The following is an 18030-nucleotide window of genomic DNA, read 5'->3' as shown; positions in this document are numbered from 1 at the left end:
CAGGCTGGAAAGCAGAATTTAAGGCCCCAAATAGGAAAAACAAGATGAATAGAAAATATGAAGAAGTTCGAATGTATACTAATGTCTGATTGTGCGTGTTCTGACCCCTTAGAACACTACTAAGGTGTTCTCTTATTCAATGTATTTACCACATTCTACTACAAATTAGAGTATTATGAACTAAAGTATTATAAATTTAGCAATTAAAAAATCATACAATACCAATATTAATGTATGTGATAAATGGTTTCCTCATGCCTGGATTCCTACTTGGTTTTCAAAGAGCATTCTGTTCATATAATTTAATCCCTTTTCCTTCCAAGCATCTCGCTTCCATTTTTCTCCCCCTTACTTTCTATTTATTTGCCATGAATATGCTGCCTACAAATGAGCAGGTAAAACCTTTCCAAACTGGCATCTTTTTATGTTTGAAGCATTTTGATGCACTGCTTATTGGGCCTTTCTTAATGTCTATTAGAAAAGCCTAAATCCATCTCAAGATAACTTGTGCATTCTATTTGTATATTTTCAAATACTTTTCAGTTTGCCTTCTAGATAACATAGAAACTTCTATAATCCAAATTGGCATTGTCTTGTTTTCTTAATCAAACCTCTTGATTTGATTCTATAATCCATTGGTTCTGTCTTTCCAGTCACCAGAACTACAACTTCAAGTACTTCCTTTCTTCTTTTTGGCCTTTATAGTAAATCTATAATCAAGTTTTAATATTTTGTCATTTTGTTTATATGTTCCTGTCTATCATATATATCCAACAACATAATCTGGGGCAATTTTTGTCTCATAACTGCATTAGAGAAATTAACTGTAATTCATATTTTCTAAATGTCCTCTCATTGCAAAGTGCAAAAAAAACTAGATTAATTTTCCTTAAGGACTGATTTTATAACAAAATCTCAAACTCAAAATCTTCTGTAGAAAATAAAGACTAATTACTGTAATCTGATATGACAGTCCTTCATAGCTAGGGTTCCACATTACTGTCAACCTTATTTCATCTAAATATAGTATACACATTTTAATTGACATAGTAATTTTTAAAAAGTGAAACAATATACTTTTCTCTATTTTTTCCTAACTCAAGTTTTTATTCTATGTGAGTGTCAGAACACTCGGAGTAGGTTTGAAATTCCATGTTGCCAGCATCTGTCCTTGAGTTGGAATTAGTTCTAGGTGGCGTATTTACGGCCAAGGCATCAATGTGGACAGGCCCACAGTCTCAGATATCTGATTGCATTTTTCAACAAAGATATTTTGATTTTTCTTCTTGAGTCTCAGTTATTAGTCCATGTATATTGCTGCTAAGATAACCCTGATTCCCAAGAAGATGTTCCCTTCTGGTCCAGTGGCAATCTCCGTGCCTCATTTTAGTGTGTGAACTGCAGGTCCAATGTCTCACTAAAGCCTGAGAGTCACTGAAGTTTGTTTAAATATGTGTCTGCTTCGATCGAATATACAGGCTTTCTTTATTAGACTTTTTGAACTGTTCAGGGTTCTTCTCTTCAATTTTGCAAATTTCTTTTGAGTATTACCATTTCATTCAAGCCAAAACTAGAAGCAGCATATATTTTTCCTCCATATATGAGTTGATAAATTTAAACTTCATTGTCATTCCTTCTGTCCTCTTCTCCTGCCCTAGAAATACCTATACTTCTATATCTGTATCTATATATTATGTTTCTTTTTTTTTATTTGGGGAAGGGCAGGCCAAATCTAATCAAACCATATGTTAGCAAACCATTTGTTTAAACTTCTTTATTTCCTTAAGGATATCTACTCATAGAGTTCCAGGGGAAAAAATATTTTTGTGATCATCCTTGAAGTAATGAACATAGAATAACCCTATTTGTCTATGGGAAAGGAGAGAAACACAAAGAAAAGAAATACATGAGAAAACAATGAATAAGTAAAAATATACTCCAACATCAATTAATGTACCAGAATCTAGTGCATATTAAATATTTTTCAACTTGACAAACCAGTATATATGATGGTCCACATAACCTGCATTTAATTTTCCCATTTCTCGTTTGCACTTATGCAAATCCTTTTACCTGTCAGTCTCCTTCAAATTTAAATTATTCTGTAAAAATTTTCATGACTACATCAGATGAAAGTGGTTTCTTTTTGTGGTTGATCCATGCAATAAGAATGTACACTCAACCAAACATTTAGTCAAGTTGTCGAGGCTGATAATACCATACACAGACATCAAAAGGGTATGAAGCAGTTTATTACTCACATAATGAGGCTTTGTGGGATGAACATGGCTAGTTCTTAAGCAGGAAGAAAACAGTTTGAGACAGCAGAGTTTGAGATGGGGGTGCAGCCAGCGGCTTGACTTTTCTTATGGTTAGGGAGAGGAATCAGAGTGAGGGTTCGCACATGCAGGCCTGAATTTGGATCTGCATTTGCCAACAACCAATATCAAGAGAATGAGACAGACTTACTTATAAGCTCCTGCTTTGCACTAAAATATTCCATAGTGTGCATAGATGATGTGACCCCAAAAATAATACATTAAAATAAAATTAAATGTTTGTCACTTACAATCAGCTTCACAGAATTGGACCTCATGGGTTTTCCCCTCTGGTCAAAATACTTAATGTGGCCACATACAAAGTTAAACAGAGCCTTCAAAGATCAAAACACATTATACAAGAACTATTTAGAGAAGGGGTAATTATCCCCACAGTTTCTCTTTATTTAATAACTGTATTTGGTCTATTCTTAAAACTGGAAATAATGAATAACACTTAATGATGGATTATTGCAACCTTAATGTCATAATCTCACCCATTAAGTCTTCTATACCCGATATTACTTAAATTACTAACTCCATTCAATCCAATTAGAAACCAGTAAGTACTTTGCAGTCACAGATTTAGCTAATAAATTCTTTTCATTGCCTATTTCAACAGCTTCTTAGCTGCAGTTTTTCTTCACCTTCAAAAAGATGATACATCCTTATGCAGCAACCCAGGGGCATCGCAACAGATTTACTGTTGCACACAGCCTTTGTAGATAAGACCTTAATCTCATTAACATTTTTCTAGGAACATATGTATGACATTATATTGATGTCATCCTCCTAGGAGACTCTATTTACACATTTGTTCAGGACAACCAAACAGTCACAAAAGAGCTCATCAAAATTAGTGGAACAGAGCTCATCAAAATTAGTGGACTATTGACTCACACAAAGTGAAAGGCCTCACCACCTCAGTAAAATTTCTCACTATCATTTAATTAGAGGGTGCTCCGTTCCTGACATTATAAAGAAACAGTTGTTCACTCTGTCATCACCCACAATGTTAAAACAAATTCAACATCTTTTCGACCTTTTGGATTCTGAAAGAAACATATTCCTTATTTACATTTATTTAAGCTCATTTATGTTGTTGCTCACAAATTGACTTACCCTGAATGGGTCACCCTACAACAAAAGACTCTAGAATCTATCAGTATTGCAATACAACAGAGACTTAAGTTAGTGTCCCCCAAAGATGGTTCACTGTAGAAGCTTTGGCAACCTCCTCTTATGTCTTTTAGAGGTTCCAGACTACCCATGTGATATGGTTAGGCTGTGTCCCCACCCACTTTTTTTCTTGAATTGTAGTTCCCATAATCCCCATGTTTCACGGGGGGACTGGTGGGAGATAATTGAATCATGGAGGTGGGTTTTTCCCATGGTGTTCTTGTGATACTGAATAAGTCTCACTAGAACTGATCGTTTTATAAAGGGCAGCTCCCCTGCACACTCTCTCTTGCCTGCCACCATGTAAGACGTGCCTTTGCTCTTCCTTTGATTTCCACCATGATTGTGAGACCTCCTCAGCCGTGTGGAACTGCAAGTCCATTAATACACCATGATGGTTGGAAGCACTGCCATTACACATAATAGAGCCAACTGCATAACAGCCACTTTCTGTTGCTTAAACAGAATGTCCCTGATCAAGAATGAGACCCAAGGCTCAGTGCAACTGGCCAAACATCATGCAGTAATCTTAACAATAAATGCTCTGGCCAAGAATCAGCCACATCTGCATAATTTTACGGAATATTTATCTGTGGACAATGGTCTGGCCATTTGGGCAGGCCAATGGTAGCAACAAAATTTTCATGTCCAACATTCTCCTGTTTGGAAAAAATAACTCTGAAATTTTGTGAATTACCAGTACCCACTATATAACCAGGGTTGCATGTCTTTTTACATAATGATGCCACAATACAAATCTTTATCAAATTATTCCTTACCCCTTCAGGGTTCTACACATTAATAATAGTGAGCAATTGATTGTGAGCAATTGTGAGCAAGGAACACATTTTACTTTACAAAATACACAATGCTGGGCTCACGTACTAGTTAGAGTTTTCCAGGAAAAAAACAAAACAAAACAAAGCAAAAAAAAAAAAAAAAACAGAACTAAGAGAGGAGAGAGAGAGAGAGAATGAATGAGATTTATTAAGGAAATTAGTAATATCATGGAAGTTCATGGAGGCTAGCAGGTCCCAAGGTTTACAGGGCAAGTCACAAAACTGGAGACCCAGGAGAACAAATGAAGTAGTTCCAGTCCAAAGGCTGGCAGGCTTAAAAATCGGAAAAAGCTGATCTTTCAGTTTGAGTCTGAAGTCAGGAAAAGAAGCCAATGTCACAGTTCAAAAAGTGTCAGGTAGGAGGATTCTTTCTTACATTAGGGCTATTCAGACTTTTTGTTTTATTTAGATTTCCAACTGATTAGGTAAGGTCCAACCACGATATGGCAGAAAATCTGCTCTACTCAGTCTACTGACATAAATGTTAATTGCATCCCAAATACCCTCACGGAAACATCCAGAATAATGTTTAATCAAACACTGGAACATCCCATCACCCGGTTAAATTAACAAATAAAATTAACCATCACATCTGCTGACTAAGGTATTCAATGAAAGTTTTATTTCCTTACTGTTCTCATGCTGTGAGCCTCATAGGTAACCATAATGGCTTACTATAACAACTTCAAATGCAATTAAATAAATCATAGCACATTTTAATCCTCAGTCAAACATTGGAGTGAGTTATAATAAAGAGTCTGGATTGATTTTTATTGCCTTATTGTTAATAATTTTTATGCCTTACTACCCACCCTTCTGTTTTGTTCTACATCTTGGCAAGCCAGTTATATATCTTAGATCTCTACCTCAGTGCCAGTGGAAAGTTCAAAACATGTAAACTTCATCCCAGATGCACAACTCCCAATCCCAAGCAAAATAACAGGCAAGCTACTCATCCCTCCATATTATCTTAAGCCATTTTCAGATCTGTTTTTGAGTTTGCCATGATCTGTCCAGAAAGTCTCATTATGTGAGAAATAAATCTTTTCATACTCTCTTTGTGTATGTGTGATATAATCAGCTTTAATATCCAAATTAAGTTTGGCTCACGGGTTTATTCTTCTATCACATAGTACTCGCAAATTCTCCCTTTCTTCTGTCTTCCTGTAAAATCACATATATCACTTTCTAATCTAGAATTCTTGCCTGTATATCCCTACCCTTGCAACTAGTGATTAAGGTATGACCTTATAAAATTGGCATGAAGATGCTATATGTACCTGAAACCCAAAATTCCCAGAGAAAATGAGGTTATTAAAAATGTGATTATTAAGGAAATAAATATGAAGCATATTGAATAAGGTATTTTTTTTTTCTGAGAGATATAGTGAAAAGTGTTATATGTGTTATCCAGGTAGGCAGCTTTTTTTGGTGCCACCTGTTAATCGAATTTTCTTGCTGGAAAATGTGTGTCAATGTGTTGTAAACTAATGATGATTAGTATTTTCCTATTGCCTACTTTTCTGCCATATTACTAAATTGTATAAGGAAAAAAGTAAAAAAAAAATATATAATGGAGCTTACTAAAGAGTGTATATAATAGTTATGGTTAACAGTAAAATGGCTCCAGATGAAGCCCTTAAAATATAAAATAACCTAAGATTATAGAGCAGAGCAGTATTGTAGCATTCATTATCAAGTTCAAAATGTGTTCGAAAGTAGACCACTTATTTTCTTTCCTTAAGAAGCACAGACTGTATAGGTCAGGTAGTCAAGCAAAATCTCCACAGCAGGATACATAAATTTGAAATCTTTCAAAAGGCAATGTTTTTATTCCTTATAATTAGGCAACTAATTCTATTGGCATTTATAGGCTGCATGTGGTGAGAAAAAGAGATGAAGAGTAGTAAAATTAAATATTTCAATTTTACTTTAAAGGTCACTGAATTATATGACCCACCTTAGGAGTATTTAACTTGGAATAAAGAAGTCAGGAAACAAATGAGCTGAAAAACTCAAGTTGTGAAGTTTGCTACTTTAATTAGAACATAAAAGATTTCCTTTTTAAAGAACTCACTGGTGTGTTTGAATACATGATCTCTTTATGTCTTGAACTAAATCTTATTTACTCCCCATTGTTTTATTCTATATATGCATATTCTGTATTCCATATCTGGTTTCTCTTTTATGATACAAAATACTGAATTAAAATAATAGAATTTAATTTCTCTCATATGGCAGAAAATCATATGTCCACAGAGTATAAATGAGCTAGTGGAAGTTTAACTGTCACACTATTGGAGCAGAATGACTTTATCTGCTAATAAATCATCAATATTTACCAAATTTATTTATTATCATTCTAAAAAATTCAGGTAATAGTGTTAATAAATTTGCCTCTTTATTAATGATTTCTCCTTTACTGGAAAAAATAAAGAAATATTTCTGAAGTATAAACTTTGACTCATAAAATAATTCAAGAGAGATATCTACAAAGGTTTTGAATATGATGCATAATATAGCTCTATGTGAAAAATGTTTTCTAAAAGAGATATTTTTTATTTGAAAGCCCCAATAGGACACACAGGAAATATACATTTATTACATATTAGGCAATAGTAAAATCTGAATACATTTCTGAAAGGGGAAAAAAAAGTACTGACAACAAATAACTAATCTTCCATGAGTAATAGTTTATGTGGTAATTACAAATTAGTGCATTTAAAAATACTTTTCTCTTTCCTTTTTTTACATATACAGGGTCTGTTTATACATAAGAATATAAGGATGCAGCAGTCTTTATCCCAGAGATAACACACACAAGTTCTCAATAACTTGATTATCCACATGAGGTGCTCTTTAAATGCTGTCTGTTATTATCATTATTATATTACAAGCTTTAATTTAATGCACTGAAGTTTTACTGGATTAAATGTAAATTTCAAAGTATTTTTCCTCTGCCCAGAAATATATTTTTTTATTATGCTTAAGTTCTAAGATACATGTGCAGAACGTGCAGATTTGCTACATAGATGTACATGTGCCATGGTGGTTTGCTGCACCCATCAACCCACCATCTACATTACGTATTTCACCTAATGCTATCTCTTCCATTGCCCCCAACCCCCAGACAGGCCCCAGTGTGTGATGTTCCCCTCCCTGTGCCCATACGTTCTCATTGTTCAACTCCCACTTATGAGTGACAACATGCAGTGTTTGGTTTTCTGTTCCTGTGTTAGTTTGCTGAGAATGATGGTTTCCAGCTTCATCCATGTCCCTGCAAAGGACATAAACTCATTCTTTTTATGGCTGCATAGTATCCCATGGTGTATATGTGCCAAATTTTCTTAATCCAGTCTATCATTGATGGGCACTTGGGTTGGTTCTAAATCTTTACTGTTGTGAATAGTGCTGCAATAAAGATACGTGTGCATGTGTCTTTATAGTAGAATGATTTATAATCTTTGGGTACATACCCAGTAATGGGATTTCAGGGTCAAATGTTATTTCTAGTTCTAGATTTTTGAGGAATCACCATACTGTCTTCCACAATGGTTGAACTAATTTACACTCCCACCAACAGTGTAAAACCGTTTCTATTTCTCCACATTCTCTCCAGAATCTGTTGCTTCCTGACTTTTTAATGATCGCCATTCTAACTGATGTGAGACGGTGTCTCATTGTGGTTTTAATTTGCATTTCTCTAATGACCAGTAATGATGAGCTTTTTCTCATGTGTTTGTTGGCTGCATAAATGTCTTCTTTTGAGACGTGTCTGTTCATATCCTTCACCCAATTTCTGATGGAGTTGTTTGTTTTTTTCTTGTAAATTTGCTTAAGTTCCTTATAGATTCTGGATATTAGCCCTTTGTCAAAAGGATAGATTTCAAAAATTTTCTCCCGTTCTGTAGGTTGGCTGTTCACTCTGATGGTAGTTTCTTTTGCTGTGCAGAAGCTCTTTAGTTTAATTAGATCCCATTTGTCAATTTTGGCTTTTGTTGCCATTGCTTTTGGTATTTTCGTCATAAGGTTTTTGCCAATGCCTATGTCCTGAATGGTATTGCCTAGGTTTTCTTCTAGGGTTTTTTTGGTTTTAGGTCTTACACTTAAATCTTTAATCTATCCTGAGTTAATTTTTGTATAAGGTGTAAGGAAAAAGGTCCAGTTTCAGTTTTCTGCAGACGGCTAGCTAGTTTTTCCATCAGCATGTATTAAATAGGGAATCTTTTCCCCATGGCTTATTTTTCTCAGGATAGTCAAAATTTCGATGGTTGTAGATGTGTGGTGTTATTTCTTAGGCCTCTGTTCTGTTCCCTTGGTCTATGTATCTGTTTTGGTACCAGTACCAAGCTGTTTTGGTTACTGTAGCCTTGTAGTATAGTTTGAAGTCAGGTAGCATGATGCCTCCAGCTTTGTTCTTTTTGCTTAGGATTGACTTGGCTATGTAGGCTATTTTTGGTTCCATATGAAATTTAAAGTAGTTTTTTCTAATTCTGTGAAGAAAGTCAATGGTAGCTTGATGGGAATAGCATTGAATCTATAAATTACTTTTGGCAGTATGGCCATTTTCATAATATTGATTCTTCTTATCCATGAGCATGGCATATAAGAATATTTTCCTTGGCAGAGACTGCCATTTATCACTTAATGGAAGTTCTCAACTTACCTATTAACTGTAGTTTTGGATGGAACTCTGTCCAGCAACTGAAGATTACTTTAATAAGCCTCTCTTCCACGTATACATGGAATTGGGCCTGGATTCTGACCCATCTTAAGATGGTAGAAGTGGTGTGTACAACTGTTGGGTTCTGCCATTAAAGGGAAAGCACACACTACCACTCTCCTCTTTCTTCTTCCATTTGCCTGCAATGAGAATGAGATGATGAAAGCAAAAACAGCCACAAGGATGGTTTGCTGAACATGACAGAGTAACAAGAGAGAACCTGGAACCATGACACTGTAAGCTATTTCCAGCACTGAACAGAACTACTTGGATTCATACAAGACAGCTAGCAGACCTTCAATTTTTCTACACTACCATACCTGAGATTTGTATTTCCAGTTGTAACACTGGCGCTTTCCACTACAGCAGAGGAAATACAATGCATTGCTATGTCTACCGGAATTCATTTCTTGCCAAATTATTATGTAAATTAAAGTAATAACAGTAAAAATTATCACTTTAAATTAGTTCATTTGTTTGGAAAATTATTTAACTGCAAAATAAAAATAATTTAAGAAAATAACTGAAGACTTATGAAGACTCTTTCAAAAATGCTATTAATTATAAAGCAATTAAATGGTGATATACTAGAACAAACTGAAAGACTAGCTATAATAAGGACTGTGGTAACAAATCTTATAAGAAATTTAATATATACAAATTTATTGATGGCATTTAAACACTTGACAGCACATGTGAACAAAATAAAGTTAAAACTCCTACTTCATTCAATGTTTGCAACTTATGAGATTCACTCAGGAATAAAATTTTCAACAAAAAAGATTCAGAAAAGAAAAATCTACAAGAAAAAATAAGCAATTGGTAAAATATTTTTAAGAGACATACACCTATGTATCACAAAAGATGAAATCAAATGTTCAATTACACTAATAATCGAATAAGCAATTGGTAAAATATTTTTAAGAGACACACAGCTATGTATTACAAAAGATGAAATCAAATGTTCAATTACACTAATAATCAAGGCAATATAAACAGAAATGCTAGGTTAATACTTTCCAAGCTACTAGAGGTTTCCTAATACAGTATTAGACAGCATTTGGGGTTAGGGTGGGATTACCTGAATCAGCATTTTCTAATGCAGTTGGGAGACACTATGTTTGATGCAAGGGGGGTTGGGAAAAGTTTGCTTTTCCTACATTTTCAATATAACTAACTCATTTGTTACGTAATAATAATAATACAGTAGGGCACTCAAGCTTAAACTCAATTTTTAACATTAATTTTATGAAAAAGTAGACTTGTCAATTAGCTTCTGTATTTAATTTATTCAAATTCATGGTGTATATGACATCCTTAACATTTGTTGCCAATGTTAATGCCATATTAAAAAGGTGAAGTGGCTTATCTATGTAGTATTGCTTTAAACGGAACAGATGCTGGCTTGTGTTTATTTTCACTTTCTTGATGAAAACTCTACAACTATTGTTAAATTATCCACTCAACAACAATTGGGCAATCTCAAGGTTATTATGCCCTTATAATATAGAATTATCATTTTGTCATTTTAAAAGGAAAATAGACAAGACATTACAAACAAAAACCCGAACAGAACACAGCAGGGACTGATAAAGTAAAGTCTTTGACCTTTTGTCTAGATGATAATATGAGCTGCTAAAAATAAACAGAGATGACTAAAAAATAGGTGAATAGGAACTGACATAATGGGGATTGTGAAAAGGATTGGAGAAGATATATGCAAAATAGTTGAGAAGTAGATTCAGGATTCTTCTTGCTTTAAAGGGTGTTACTTTATGAAGCATGCCTAGCTCAGCTGAAGATTCTGATGCTACATAAAATTTAATAAATAAATGTCTTTATTTTGGGTTTTGGTTTTTGGATTTTGTTTTAGAGACAAGGTTTCACTCTGTGGGCCAGGGTGGAGCGCAGTAACACAATCATAGCTCACTGAAGCCATAAACTCCTGGGCTAAAGGGATCTTCTTCTCTCAGTCTCCAGAGTAGCTAGGACTATAGGCATGTGCCACCATGCCCAGCTTTTATATATATATATATATATATATATACTAGAGATGGGGGTCTCGCTATGTTGCCCAGGCTGGTCTCCCACTCCTGGCTTCAACTGATCTTCCTGCCTTGGCCTCTCAACATTTTGGGATTACAAATGTAAGCCGCCACACTTGGTCTTTTCGTTTGTATTGATCAACTATTTTCTATTTAATACCGTGTAAAAATCTATGTTTATAAGTGTATTCTACATTCTAAGACTATCCTTGTCACATTTTTGTATTTAAGTTACTCTAGCTTCAGAAAATGATTGAACTAGTGTTCTTTTTTTCATACAGTAGAATAATTTGTACTATGTTAGAGTTATTTATCAACAGGACTATTCTATGAATTGATCTATTCTATTCCCATTTCTGATGTATTCTTAAATTCATTGCATTGTTGATAATTGTTGTTTTTATGATATACATATACATTGATATAGATATAGATATAAATGTGTAGATATATTTTATGGTGTATAAACTTATGGCATATTATGGTATGTATGCTTTTGATTCTCATTTTCATGTATTGCTTATTGGCAAATGCACTTACTTGCTAAAATTTGTTTGCAGCTTGAAAATCACTTGCTGTGCTTTCATGGTCATTTATGGATATCTGCAGAGAGCCAAAAATACAAGTTGCACAATGCATACATTCCCAAGTGAGATTAAACACAGTGACACTTTGCCTTTCTGTTTCAGCTCACTTACTGCAAGCAAATGTCCTTTCTGTACTTTATTTAGAGCTGTGTTTTTCACATTTTTGTGTTTTTTGTTGAAAATTTCACGTTTAAGATGGCCCCCAAATGTAGTGCTTAAAGTGCTATGTAATGTTCCTAAGTGCAAAAGGTGGTAATGAGACTTAAGGTAAAATTATGTGTGTTAGATAAGCTGTGTCTAGGCATGAGTTGCAGCGCTGTTGGCTATAAGCTCAATGTTAATGAATCAACAAAATACATTAAATAAGTTGTCTTTAAATGGAGACATATAAAACAAAGGTATGTGTTGATGGATTAACAAAATAATGTGAACAAAGGGTCACAAATCTAACTGTATTTTTGTCTGAGTTCAATATTGGCTAATTCAGTGTTTGTGGGGACTTATAAAACAGAAATACTGCAAATAATAAGAATAAACTATAGCTATGTGTAACTATATTTTAGCTATAAATATAGGGACATAGAGATAGAGATGCAAATAGAGATGTGTGTTGTATGATAGTGTAATTTTTATATTTATATAATTAAATGTATACACATTTTTACGTGTCCAACTTTGACACTCATGTTTCTAGTCTCTGCGCTTTCTTCCTGCATTTATGTTATTATTATTTTTTTTTGTAGAGATGGACTCTTGGTCTGTCACGCAGTCTGCAGTGCAATGCCACAATCATGGCTAGTTGCAGCCTTGAACTCTGGGCTTATATAAGCCCGCTGAGTAGCTGGGACTATAGGCATGTGCCATCATGCCTAGCTAATTTTTTATAAGTATTGTTTTAGAGACAGGGTCTCTCTTTGTTCCAGAGGCTAGTCTGGAACTCCATGCTTCAAGTGATCCTCCCGCCTTGGCTTCCCAAAACGCTGGGAGTATAGGCGTGAGCAACCACACCAAGCCTGTATTCTTAACAATGTGTATTTATGTGGTTTTTTTTCCCATATTATTCTCACTAAAGATTTGTCAGTTTTATCTCTTCAAAAATTATCTTTTGCTTTTTCTTATATTTTGGATTTCTTACATGTAAATAATTTCTGATGATAATATACAGTTTTGTTTGTATTCTGTATTATGTTAATTTTTCGAGTTCTTGAGTCTTAAGTTTGGTTATTGGCTCATTCACTTTCAGTCTTTCTTTTTTACTGTATAATCAATTAAAGTTAAATATGTTTTATTTAGGTGTTAGTTTTGATATGTAATATTTATATTTTATTCAATTTTATGTGTTTTCTGATTATTGTTACAGTAACTTTGGACCATAAGATGTTTAGAAGTGTCTGGTTTTTTTCATAATTTCTACATATAAGGGTTTTTTTTCTCACTGTTTAAACTAACATCAAACTTAATTTTATTGGAGTTTTGAAATATATGACCTACATTACATCAATGTTTAAAATTTGAGATTCAATTTTTGATCAATTTTTAGGCAGTTTCCATAAACTTTTTAAATAAAAGTAATTAGCAACAAAATCACTATGAAGTATTGTTGAATATGGTTTTCCATTTATTTCTGTTTAATCACCTACCTAGTCTTCTACATTCTTATTATAGAGTCTGGTTGATTTACCAATTTTAAAGAGAAGCAATTTATACTATATCTCTTAAAATGATAGTGAATTTTTTCCCCCTTTTTTAATTGTATCAGTTTTTCTTTATCTATTTTAACCTAGATTATTAGATACACACAAATTTATTAGATGCGTGCAAGTTTCAATGTAATTTTATCGATAACATTCATCTACTTATCTATATATATAGATGAAGTAGGCAAATCTTAGTAAGATAGAACTATTTAGCATCATACATTTTCTCCTACATTAATTTATGGATTTAATAGAAAATGGCAGCTATTTAGTTGCCAAAGGAATAACATGTGTATGACGACATTGATGCTTTTTGTTTTTGTTCCTTTGTTTCATTATTTTTACTATTTTATTTTATTTTATTTTATTTCATTTTATTTTATTTTTGAGACAGAGTTTTGCTCTTGTTGCCCAGGTTGGAGTGCAATGGCACAGTCTCTGCTCACTGCAATCTCCACCTCCCAGGTTCAAGCAATTTTCCTGCCTCAGCCTCCTGAGTAGCTGGGATTTCAGGCACGTGCCGCCACGCCTGGCTAATTTTTGTGTTTTCAGTAGAGATAGGCTTTCACTATGTTGGCCAGGCTGGTCTCGAACTCCCGACTTCAGGTGATCCATCCACCTTGGCCTCCCAAAGTGTTGGGATTATAGGTGTGAGCCACTGTGCCCAGCCTGTTGCATTATTTTTAAAAGTCAAGAATAGACTGGGTTTCAAAAATGAAGAGAAAGTTATCAGATGAATTTCTGGAGATAAGTAGATAAAATTAAGAACAGGAATATAAGTATTGGGCTTAGAAATAATTTGTACCAACATATCCATTGCAAATAAGGGATAAAAGGAAAGAATATTTGCTAATCCAGCTATGTTAGCAGTTCATTTTTTCAAAGATAAGATGAATTTTCTGTATTTTGTTTGTAAAGTCAAAGTGACAATATAAACTTTGACTTAGATGGAAGAAGGGTAGCAAGTTTAAGAAGAGTAAGGAGAGCAATGACAGAAAAGGGAGAAATAGACCGGGCTTGGTGGATCACGCCTGTAATCTCAGCACTTTGGTAGGTCAAGGCAAGCAGATCCCCAGGTCAGGAGCTCAAGACCAGACTGGTCAACATGGTGAAACCCTGTCTTTACTAAAAATACAAAAAATTAGCTGGGCAAGGTGACGCGCAGCTGTAATCCCAGCTACCGGGGGGGCTGAGACAAGAGAATTATTTGAGCCTTGGAGGTGGAGGCTGCAGTGAGCTGAGATTGCGTCACTGCACTTCAGCCTGGGTGACAGAGCAACTCTGTCTCCAAAAAAAAAAAAAAGAGAAATAATTTCCTTGGGTAGTTCAGCATCTAGTCAGATTAGAAACCATAAAATTGTGAACAGCATCATTTAGTAAATGTTCTTTTATTTTTAAATTTATTTATTTATTTATTTATTTATTATTATACTTTAGGTTTTAAGGTACATGTGCGCAATGTGCAGGTTAGTTACATATGTATACATGTGCCATGCTGGTGCTCTGCACCCACTAACTCGTCATCTAGCATTAGGTATATCTCCCAATGCTATCCCTCCCCCCTCCCCTCACCCCACAACAGTCCCCAGAGTGTGATGTTCCCCTTCCTGTGTCCATGTGTTCTCATTGTTCAATTCCCACCTATGAGTGAGAATATGCGGTGTTTGGTTTTTTGTTCTTGCGATAGTTTACTGAGAATGATGATTTCCAATTTCATCCATGTCCCTACAAAGGACATGAACTCATCATTTTTTATGGCTGCATAGTATTCCATGGTGTATATGTGCCACATTTTCTTAATCCAGTCTATCATTGTTGGACATTTGGGTTGGTTCCAAGTCTTTGCTATTGTGAATAATGCCACAATAAACAAACGTGTGCATGTGTCTTTATAGCAGCATGATTTATAGTCCTTTGGGTATATACCCAGTAATGGGATGGCTGGGTCAAATGGTATTTCTAGTTCTAGATCCCTGAGGAATCATCACACTGACTTCCACAATGGTTGAACTAGTTTACAGTCCCACCAACAGTGTAAAAGTGTTCCTATTTCTCCACATCCTCTCCAGCACCTGTTGTTTCTTGACTTTTTAATGATTGCCATTCTAACTGTTGTGAGATGGTATCTCATTGTGGTTTTGATTTGCATTTCTCTGATAGCCAGTGATGGTGAGCATTTTTTCATGTGTTTTTTGGCTGCATAAATGTCTTCTTTTGAGAAGTGTCTGTTCATGTCCTTTGCCCACTTTTTGATGGGGTTGTTTGTTTTTTTCTTGTAAATTTGTTTGAGTTCATTGTAGATTCTGGATATTAGCCCTTTGTAAGATGAGTAGGTTGCGAAAATTTTCTCCCAATTTGTAGGTTGCCTGTTCACTCTGATGGTAGTTTCTTTTGCTGTGCAGAAGCTCTTGAGTTTAATTAGATCCCATTTGTCAATTTTGGCTTTTGGTGCCATTGCTTTTGGTGTTTTAGACATGAAGTCCTTGCCCATGCTTATGTCCTGAATGGTATTGCCTAGGTTTTCTTCTAGGGTTTTTATGGTTTTAGGTCTAACATTTAAGTCTTTAATCCATCTTGAATTCATTTTTGTATAAGGTGTAAGGAAGGGATCCAGTTTCAGCTTTCTACATATGGCTAGCCAGTTTTCCCAGCACCATTTATTAAATAGGGAATTCTTTCCCCATTGCTTGTTTTTGTCAGGTTTGTCAAAGATCAGATAGTTGTAGATATGCGGCGTTATTTCTGAGGGCTCTGTTCTGTTCCATTGATCTATATCTCTGTTTTGGTACCAGTACCATGCTGTTTTGGTTACTGTAGCCTTGTAGTGTAGTTTGAAGTCAGGTAGAGTGATGCCTCCAGCTTTGTTCTTTTGGCTTAGGATTGAATTGGCAATGCGGGCTATTTTTTGGTTCCATATGAACTTCAAAGTAGTTTTTTCCAATTCTGTGAGGAAAGTCATTGGTAGCTTGATGGGGATGGCATTGAATCTGTAAATTACCTTGGGCAGTATGGCCATTTTCACAATATTGATTCTTCCTACCCATGAGCATGGAATGTTCTTCCATTTGTTTGTATCCTCTTTTATTTCCTTGAGCAGTGGTTTGTAGTTCTCCTTGAAGAGGTCCTTCACGTCCCTTGTAAGTTGAATTCCTAGGTATTTTATTCTCTTTGAAGCAATTGTGAATGGGAGTTCACTCATGATTTGGCTGTCTGTTTGTCTGTTGTTGGTGTATAAGAATGCTTGTGATTTTTGTACATTGATTCTGTATCCCGAGACTTTGCTGAAGTTGCTTATCAGCTTAAGGAGATTTTGGGCTGAGACAATGGGGTTTTCTAGATATACAATCATGTCGTCTGCAAACAGGGACAATTTGACTTCCTCTTTTCCTAATTGAATACCCTTTATTTCCTTCTCCTGCCTAATTGCCCTGGCCAGAACTTCCAACACTATGTTGAATAGGAGTGGTGAGAGAGGGCATCCCTGTCTTGTGCCAGTTTTCAAAGGGAATGCTTCCAGTTTTTGCCCAGTCAGTATGATTTTGGCTGTGGGTTTGTCATAGATAGCTCTTATTATTTTGAGATACGTCCCATCAATACCTAATTTATTGAGTGTTTTTAGCATGAAGGGTTGTTGAATTTTGTCAAAGGCCTTTTCTGCATCTATTGAGATAATCATGTGGTTTTTGTCTTTGGTTCTGTTTATATGCTGGATTACATTTATTGATTTGCGTATATTGAAACAGCCTTGCATCCCAGGGATGAAGCCCACTTGATCATGGTGGATAAGCTTTTTGATGTGTTACTGGATTCGGTTTGCCAGTATTTTATTGATGATTTTTGCATCAATGTTCATCAAGGATATTGGTCTAAAATTCTCTTTTTGGGTTGTGTCTCTGCCCGGCTTTGGTATCAGGATGATGCTGGCCTCATAAAATGAGTTAGGGAGGATTCCCTCTTTTTCTATTGATTGGAATAGTTTCAGAAGGAATGGTACCAGTTCCTCCTTGTACCTCTGGTAGAATTGGGCTGTGAATCCATCTGGTCCTGGACTCTTTTTGGTTGGTAAGCTATTGATTATTGCCACAATTTCAGCTCCTGTTATTGGTCTATTCAGAGATTCAACTTCTTCCTGGTTTGGTCTTGGGAGAGTGTATGTGTCGAGGAATTTATCCATTTCTTCTAGATTTTCTAGTTTATTTGCATAGAGTTGTTTGTAGTATTCTCTGATGGTAGTTTGTATTTCTGTGGGATCGGTGGTGATATCCCCTTTATCATTTTTTATTGCATCTATTTGATTCTTCTCTCTTTTTTTCTTTATTAATCTTGGTAGCGGTCTATCAATTTTGTTGATCCTTTCAAAACACCAGCTCCTGGATTCATTCATTTTTTGAAGGGTTTTTTGGTCTCTATTTCCTTCAGTTCTGCTCTGATTTTAGTTATTTCTTGCCTTCTGCTAGCTTTTGAATGTGTTTGCTCTTGCTTTTCTAGTTCTTTTAATTGTGATGTTAGGGTGTCAATTTTGGATCTTTCCTGCTTTCTCTTGTGGGCATTTAGTGCTATAAATTTCCCTCTACACACTGCTTTGAATGCTTCCCAGAGATTCTGGTATGTTGTGTCTTGGTTCTCGTTGGTTTCAAAGAAC

At 35.0% G+C, this 18030-nt stretch overlaps 1 long non-coding RNA gene across 1 annotated transcript in view; it reads right to left on the bottom strand.

Moving 5' to 3' along the window:
* Positions 1-7010: 7010 nt before the first annotated feature.
* Positions 7011-18030, bottom strand: part of LOC129022449 (uncharacterized) — a 119887-nt gene continuing 108867 nt past the window's right edge. Inside the window, exons 5-6 of the long non-coding RNA XR_008496432.2 lie at positions 11645-11707; positions 7011-9199 (exon numbers count right to left, since the gene is read on the bottom strand). This is a non-coding gene — a long non-coding RNA (uncharacterized LOC129022449). The remainder of the gene's footprint in view (positions 9200-11644; positions 11708-18030) is intronic.

This window comes from Pongo pygmaeus, chromosome 22 (assembly GCF_028885625.2).
Source record: "Pongo pygmaeus isolate AG05252 chromosome 22, NHGRI_mPonPyg2-v2.0_pri, whole genome shotgun sequence".
Taxonomy (NCBI): Eukaryota; Metazoa; Chordata; class Mammalia; order Primates; family Hominidae; genus Pongo; species Pongo pygmaeus.
This window is presented reverse-complemented; position numbering and strand designations above follow the sequence as displayed.